The sequence below is a fragment of the Hemiscyllium ocellatum genome, chromosome 14 (assembly GCF_020745735.1).
Source record: "Hemiscyllium ocellatum isolate sHemOce1 chromosome 14, sHemOce1.pat.X.cur, whole genome shotgun sequence".
Taxonomy (NCBI): Eukaryota; Metazoa; Chordata; class Chondrichthyes; order Orectolobiformes; family Hemiscylliidae; genus Hemiscyllium; species Hemiscyllium ocellatum.
Window position 1 is genome coordinate 13,483,483 of NC_083414.1, and position 8,576 is coordinate 13,492,058.

Below are 8,576 nucleotides of genomic sequence, written 5' to 3' on the forward strand. Positions count from 1 at the left end.
AACAAGAAAAATTAGGAATACATTAGAACCAAGGAAGAGGCAAACAAATTGGTCAAAAAAAAACAGCAGACCTTAGGATTGGGAACAATTTTTAGATTTCAGCTAAGATGGATTGATTTAAGAGAGAAAATAGTACGAGAGCGAATTTGTGGGAAACATAAAAACTGATGGTGAGAACTTCTATACGTATGTGAAGAGAGGAAGACTGGTGAAGACAAATACAGTTTCCTGTTGGTAAATTATAAAAGGGAACAAAGAGATGACAACTAATTAAATACAAACTTTAGATTAGACTTACAGTGTGGAAACAGGCCCTTCGGCCCAACAAGTCCACACCGACCCGCTGAAGCGCAACCCACCCATGCCCCTACATTTACCCCTTACCTAACACTACGGGCAATTTAGCATGGCCAATTCACCTGACCTGCACATCTTTGTGACTGTGGGAGGAAACCGGAGCACCCGGAGGAAACCCACGCAGACACGGAGAGAACGTGCAAACTCCACACAGTCAGTTGCCTGAGTCGGGAATTGAACCCGGGTCTACAGGCGCTGTGAGGCAGCAGTGCTAACCACTGTGCCACTGTGCCGCCTTGACACAGGAGAACACAAATAACTTCTCTGAAATGTTGGGGAACATATAGGGCCTTGTGAGAGAGAGGAACTAAAGGAAACATTGAGTATGGAAATGGTGTTGGAGAAATTAATGAGATTAAAGGCAATAAATTTCCAATGCCCAATTATCCCAGAATATTCAATGAAGTGGCCCTAGAAATAGTGGATGCATTGGTGCATCTTGCAAGATTCCATAGACTCTGGAGTAATTTGTATAGATTAGAAGGTAGTTTAATGTATCTCCATATTTAAAAAAGACAGTAGACTAAATTATAGACCAGTTAGCCAGACATCGGTAGTCGAAAAAAGCAGGGTGTGAGGGGGAACTGTGAAGGATGCAGAGATGCTGCAGTGTGAGTGGGCACATGCGTGGCAGATGAAGTATAATGTGGATAAATGAGGTTGTACCAATAAAATTTGAGTGGTGATAGATTGAGAAAGGCTATGTGCCATCAGATATTAAATTAGTCCTGAAAGTAAGAAAGCAGTACACTTGCAACCTGAGATTAAAAAGACCTTCACCTCGAGAGGGTTCAAGTACAGGAGTTAGGGATGTCTTACTGCAATTTCTTTCAAGAAAAACTTGGGTATAGTTCTTAGGGCTAAAGGGATGAAACAGTAGGGAGAGGAAGTGGGAACAGGGTATTGAGTTGGATGAACAGCCACGATTCATTTTAAATGGTGGAGCAGGTTCAAAGGGCCAAATGACCTACTTCTTACTTTCTTAGTTTTTTATGTACCAATTTCTCCAAGGACCACCAGATAACAAATGGGAATAGAAATTCCGCTTTTTAATTTTTATTTTTTCTTCCCTACCTCCCCACTCCTAGGTCACCCAGACCAAAAATAATGTAAAAACTTCCAAGAAGAATTAAACCTAAAACTAGTGTTAGTTTTGCCTAGTGTTTCATCAGCTGCTACCTTTATCCGTTAATTTTTTAATCTATTAACTTCTACCTGCTGATCCTAATTTGAGGAATAAAAATAGGTCTCTGGTGTTAGCTAATGTCATTTTAATCCCTTCACAGAAAATGAATAAGGGAAGCTTGGGTGACCCAGACATTGACTGTATTTCACATATTCCCTTATGTGGAAGGAAGTTCCAAATATTAACTCCAAGCTCCCTATAATGTGTTTTAAGATTGAAAACAGAAAAGTGTAATTCCTACCCTTAAAATAAACAACTAAAATGCTAAAGTTCTGTGACCTTGCTCAATTTTTGGACCTTTTTGTTATTGATTGGTTTACTCTGAAAGTAACAACATTTGGGACTAAATTGGACAGCTGTTAAATAGAGGTGAGGGGTTTTAATGGCTACTTCCATGCTGTAGATTTGTATGAATCTATAAGCAAAACCTACTTATATAATAAGGGTTCAATCTAACTGATTTAACACCAGATGTTTGGATCTTTTAAAAATGCTGTTAAAAGTGCATTTGTAGATTCATGCAGCGCAGTAAAGGCTCTTCAGCCTATTAGGTCTGTACTGACATAAATGCCACTTAAAAAATGCGCTCATCCCAATTTCCTGCACTTGACTTATTTCCTTGAATGTTGTGATATTTGAAGTGCTTGTGCAAAATCTTTCAAGGTTGTAACGTTTCCAGCCTCCATTACCTTCCCAGACACTGCATTCCAGATACCCACCACCTGCTGAGCGAAACCATTCTTGCCAAATTCCCTCAGTCTCCTGCCCCTTACCTTAAAACTGTGCCCTCTTGTTGACTGACCCCTCAACCAAAGGTAACAGATGCTCTCTATTCACCCTGATCATGCCCCTCATAATCTTCTACACCTCAATCATGTTCTCTTCCCCCCACGCAACCCCCCTCCCACCCCATAGTCCTCTCTGCTCAAAAGAAAACAATCCAAGTCTAACAAGGTTCAAGCTGCTGTTGCTTTGTAAAATCTACTTCATAGATTGTAGAGGTGAATCCCTCCGACCATATTTGCCATCTGATAAATGGCATAACTGTAAGCCTGACTCCAGGTTGTATCCTTTGTTAGGTGCCAAGAAAATCCCAGTTTTTTCTTTAAGTTTGAAAAGTTCAATAAATTGCAGTGTTGACAAACATTGGAAAGTTAAATTTACAAAATACACTGGACTATTGTGAACTAATAAACGATGTTGAATATTCCTGTATAATGAAACTTGTATTATAATTTATGTAGGTTTTTGTGGCAAATGACCCTAGGTTGTGGCTTTTGCACTGTTGTGTGTGATCTTTGCGTGCATGAAGTCACTTTTGCACTGTTACTTGATATTATGCCTGTTTCAGCAAATGTTGGCAAGTGAGTCTATTTTGTGCCACTGTACTTACAAATGATTGTTCAATATGATCCAATGATAGCTTCATGTCATTGTTTAAACCCACCAAACCTAGCTTATGATTTGAGTTCTGAATTTAGTCACAAAAAAAACTGGTGTTTCTGTTTTTCAAGGCTGTTTCTTGTATCCTAGTTCTGAAGACAAAGAATTTCAACTTATGGTCTCCTTTGGCAATGCTTAAGTTCTGTACTACCAAGCATTTAGGTCACAGGCTTGTAGTTCTTTCAGCAGCAAAAATCCAGGTGCAAAGTTAAGTTGCAGAAAATATTTTTGTTGAACATATTTACTATTAGACCGTAAGAAATAGGAACATGAGCAGGCTGTTCAGTGGCTCAAGCTGCCTCTGCCATTCAATAGGATCATGACGGAGCTGATAATCTTCACGCCTATTTTCCTGTATTTTCCCAGTAACCCATAAGGTCTCTTAACGAGGTTACCATGAAGGACTCTCCTCAGCCTCTCCCCAAGCCTGAAGCATGGTGACCCTTAGGTTAAACCACCACCAGTTGTCTCTTTCTGTAGAAATAGCAGCCCTGTGATCCTGTAGGACTATGGTGACTTTGCCTTTCATGTGTTTGGTAGTGATGAGATTAAAACATTTTCACAGGAATTCTGTAATGTTAATTCTACACAATTTGTGCAAAATTAATTAACTTTTATGTATATCAAGCTATTTCTGGGTTAATATCTGTATATTTGTCACTCGAGGTCTCAGCAAACAATGTTTTGAATGCGCAAGTGGCCAAGAAATAAAGGTCCATCAGGAACCTTTGTCTTAAAAATTCTGGTAAGATTACACTACATGGGGACTATTTTCCCATTGCAACATGGCAGGAATTGAGTAGACTAATAAAAGATGTTTGCAGATTATATTGCTATTTTAATTATAGCATGGGTGTCATCACATCCTGACACAATACTCTTGAGTGTGCACTAAGAACTGCCTTTGCCAAAAGGAAGACTTAAAACTCATCACAATTTTATAGCAGATGGTATTTCAAGGCTGTAATCTTGTCTCAGTTTGGGTGACAATTATAAACTGACAGCTGCTCTATAGTTTTTTTATTCTCTTTTTGGCTGTACTCCCAAACCAAAAAGGAAGAACAATTATCTTGTGTTGTGTCTACTGAAGATAAATATCACTGGCTAACTAACAATTGTTAGTAAGTAAGATGAAAATCGTTTAATTGCTACTGTACTCAGCAGAAAGATGTTTTGAAATTTGGTTGGGTGATATAAAAATCTGAATAACTTTTCCAAAGGGTTAGCTCTGTTAATGAAATTTAAAAAGACCTATTTGGGAAGGAAATTCCCCTTTGAATACAGCCTTAACAATATATATTTATTATACTTGGAACTCACCTAAACACAATTAATGAAAAAGACTTTAAGTAGATTCTTACAATGATCTGTTTTCACTAATGTTTAAGAATAACTAACAGTGTCAAACTCATGAGACATTTTTTGTTGTCGCCTTTGATGTCAAAATACAAGTGAACCCGTGAATTAGATGCAGATGTAGGCTTTTCGGTGGCTCAAGCTTATTTCTCCATTCAATAAGATCATGGCTGATCTGATTGTGTTTTGAACTCAACATTTCTATCTACCCCAATAAACTTAGATTCTTTTGCCTAACAAGAATCTACCTAAAATCAGATTATTAATGTCTGCATAAGCTGCCCACAAATTTTGATCTTCAACAATCAGTAATTTGCATTAACGCCTTCATTTTTTACATTACAAGAAATCGTCACCATTACGGACACAAAATAGTTTTGCCACATTTTGCAATCTCTGGATTTTTTTTTCACACCTGCACATTGTTTACGCAATCTAAATTATTAATGCATGCTTTAACACGGCACCTATGTTCTCTACATTTTTTGTGAACTCCATTTTCACATTGATTTAATTCACATTTCAAAGAGTTGGGGAATTTCTTAAAACTTAGCTTCAAAAGAAAGTGGGAGTTGTATCATTGTAAACATGAGTACTTCTGCACTTTTTATGATCAACAGTCAACCTCATGGGATTCTGAGCCATGTACTGTTACCTATGTATGTTATGTGGGAATTGCCAATCTGTACAAGTGGAACATCATTATTAATAATTACTGAACTGCTAATTTGAGTAAGTATCGATTAATTTACATTAATACTTATTATTTTGTAATGCTTTAAATTCGCTAATTTAAAAAAAAGGAACATTTTACTTCACGTAAAATCCAACAGCTATATTGTACAATCCCCATTGGTCATTCCTTCATCTTTAACCCTCCCTCCAGCCTCTTGAACCCAGTACCCAACCTTGGACTTTGCTGGGCTCCTGTTGTGGTGGCAGTATTTGTAGTCACCACTCTTGGTAGGCACTGCTAGGCCTACAGAGCTGCCAGAGAAACAATTTGGCTGGGAGCTTCGTAAGGCAGCACTTCCTCCCACTGTTAAATTACAACAGCAGACTTCACCCATCTTTGATTTTTAGCTGGGGTGGGCAGGCAATCCAAGATGGGCAAAATTGCTGGCCCAGCCAGCTATGTGCACATTCTACATAATAGCAATATTTACTGTTGTGATTTTTATGCTTATGTAGCAAATCTATTTACACAGTTTCAATTACACAGGAAACGTGTGTGATTTCAATAATGTATTCTTACAAAAGGAAAGGTGTTCTTGTCCTTTAAACATGTATAGAAGCCCCCATTGGCAGCCTTTGGCACATTTTCTGTCAGTAAGCAGTAGGATATAGACTTTTGGAGTAGGAGCAATGTTAATAGCTGAATAATGTAAAATGCAGAGAGCTGGGTTTTCTGGAGTACTGGTGGTCCTTTCTGTCCCCTCCCTACCCCAGCTAAAAGGTTGAGGGGGGGAACTGCTCACATTCCCAATAACTACCCTAATTTAATAGTGGAAACGGTGTTACACATTGGACTCTTATCATGGAAGCATAGAATCCCTAAAGCATGAAAAGAGGCTATTTGGCCCCCCAAGTTTGCACCGCCCCTTCAAAAAACATCTCACCTAGGCCCAGCCCTCCATCATATCCCTGTAATTCCACATTAACCATGGTAAACCATAGCTGAACTTGCACATCTCTGGACACTTCATGGCAATTTAGCATGGCTAATCCACCTAACTTGTACATCTTTGGACTGTGGGAGGAAACTGGAGGACCGGGTGCAAAATCCACACAGACAGTCACCCATTCAAATCCAGATCCCTGGCAGCAGGGCTAACCATTGAGTCACTGTGCTGCCCAAATTGTTAACTTCGGTCAAGTCATCCTTCTGCCCCTTCCTGTGGAGGAAGCTTTACTCTTGTAGTTTTAAATTAAAATGGGAAAATATGTTTAACTTGATGCAAAAATACTTTTCCTTCACAAATCTCCTTTGGTTGGAAATGGCAGATTATTGCAGATGAATTAGTTGGTACTTATTTACTGGAAGGCTTTGCCGTTTTTAAACTTGGAAGTGAAAACAGAAGTCACATGCCAATAGAATGCACCATGAAATTTCAATGTGTTCTGATGTGAGTGTTGTGGTGCTTGTGAGATTCAAGTCTTTTCACTTTGTCTAAAAATCGTATAAGGCTAAGTTCAAAGGACCACAGCTGAATGTATGATTTTTGATAGAACTCTGAAGTCAGAATTTCTGTTTTTGTCCCATGATTTATTTTGCTATCTCTGTGTTCTATCTACTATTTGGGAACTTGGATACTGGTGAGGAAAATGGGATTTTGTTTATTTAGTGCTGTGAAGATTTTTTTTAATGGTCAGAAGGTTTTTTGAACAGAGAACTAAAGGCAACCTTTCCAAGAAATATGTCAAATGACTCAACAAGCGACTCGGTTAGAGAACTGATGTTTATTGTTGACTTCAGTTTTTGTGAATTACAGAAAGAGTTGGCTGGGGCTCAGAAGCAGGTTGCAGTTTGGAAGACCCCTATCAACAGATGTGCTTTCTTGCAACTTAAAAGTAAGTCAAATCCTTGAGTTTATTTCTTAGAAAAATTAGTGAGAAAAAGGCAGTGATTGGGCATAAGTGGCTGTGTGGTTTAGAGGGTGGCAGCAGTGGAGAAAATCAAATCTGGTGTATTTGTAGGAAGTCCTTGAAAGGAGAGGTTTGTGATCTTGTTACCTGAGTAAGAAAATTTCCAGTCTGAATAGGAATGATACTTCACTGGGCTTGAGTACTTATCATGGTTATTGCTTTGAAAAGTGCTGTTCATAATCTATTTCTATTATGCTTTCAATAATGATAACAAATTTTTTTCTTGTGGCTAAAGGATATAAGGAGAAAGCAGGAACAAGATACTGAGTTGGCTGATTAGCCAATGATCATATTAAATAGTGGACCAGGCATAAAGGGCTGAATGGTCTACTGTACCTATTTTCTGTTTCCAATTGTGTGTCCATATAATATCAGTTTGTTTGTTTTTTTTACTTTCTTTTGTGAAATAAGCTGAGGTCCTTTTATTAAAAGAACATTGACAACCTCATGTGTATATGTTCAATGACTGACTACCATGGTAACCAAATTACAGAGATAAAATTTTTGATCTATCGTCAGGTTTCATCTGGAATATGTCTTGTCCAGTGTTAGCATCAGATAGAATCATAATGATTTCTGCACATGGAGAAAGAGTCACTGATTGCAATGAAGAGTGGGAAGTCAATTTAAGGGTGCTAATCCCAATTCCTAATTAATTAACTATACAACATTAATGATCTGGTCAAAGGAATAGAGGGCATTGTTAAGTTTGCAGGTAACACAAAGATAGGTGAAAGATGGGTAATGTTGAGGAGGCAGGGAGACTGCAAAAGGACTTGAACAGGCTAGGAGTGTGGGAAAAGAAGTGGTAGATGAATACACTGTGGGAAAGTGTGAGGTAGCTATACATTTTGGTGGGAGAGACGTCGACAATTTTCAAAATGGGGAAAGCTTCAGAAATCTGAAATGCAATGTGACTTAGGAGTCCTTGGTTCAGGATTGTCTTCAGATTAACCTGCAGCTTCAGTTGGCAGTTAGGAAGTTAAATGCAATATTAGCATTCATTTCAAGAGGGCTAGAATAACAAGAAAAGGCTTACTGCTGAGGCTGTAGAAGGCTCTGGTCAGAACAAATTGGGAATTTTGTGAGCAGTTTTGTGCCCCACATTTAAGGAAGGATGTGCTGGCTTTGGAGGGGGTCCAGAGGAGTTTCACAAGAATGATCCTGGGTATGAAGGGCTCATCATATGAAGAGTGGTTGAGGACTCTGGGTGTGTAATCAGTGGAATTTAGAGAAAGAGAGGAGAATCTCATTGAAATGCATAGAATACTAGAAACCTGGATATAGTCGACATGGAGAAGATGCTTCCACTAGTAGAAGAGACTAGGACCCGAGGGCACAGCCTCAGAGTGAAGGGACGACCCTTTAGAACTGAAATGAGAATGAATTTCATCCGAGAGTGGTTAATCTGTGGAACATTTTTGCTGCAGAAGGCTATGGAAGCCAGGTCATTAAGACAAAGATAGATATGTTACTGATTAATAAAGGTTAAGGGGAGAAAGCAGGAAAGTGAAGTAAAGAAACATATTAGCCATGACCCAAGGACCCAATGGTCATTTCTGGCCTAATAAATGGCCAAATTCTGCTC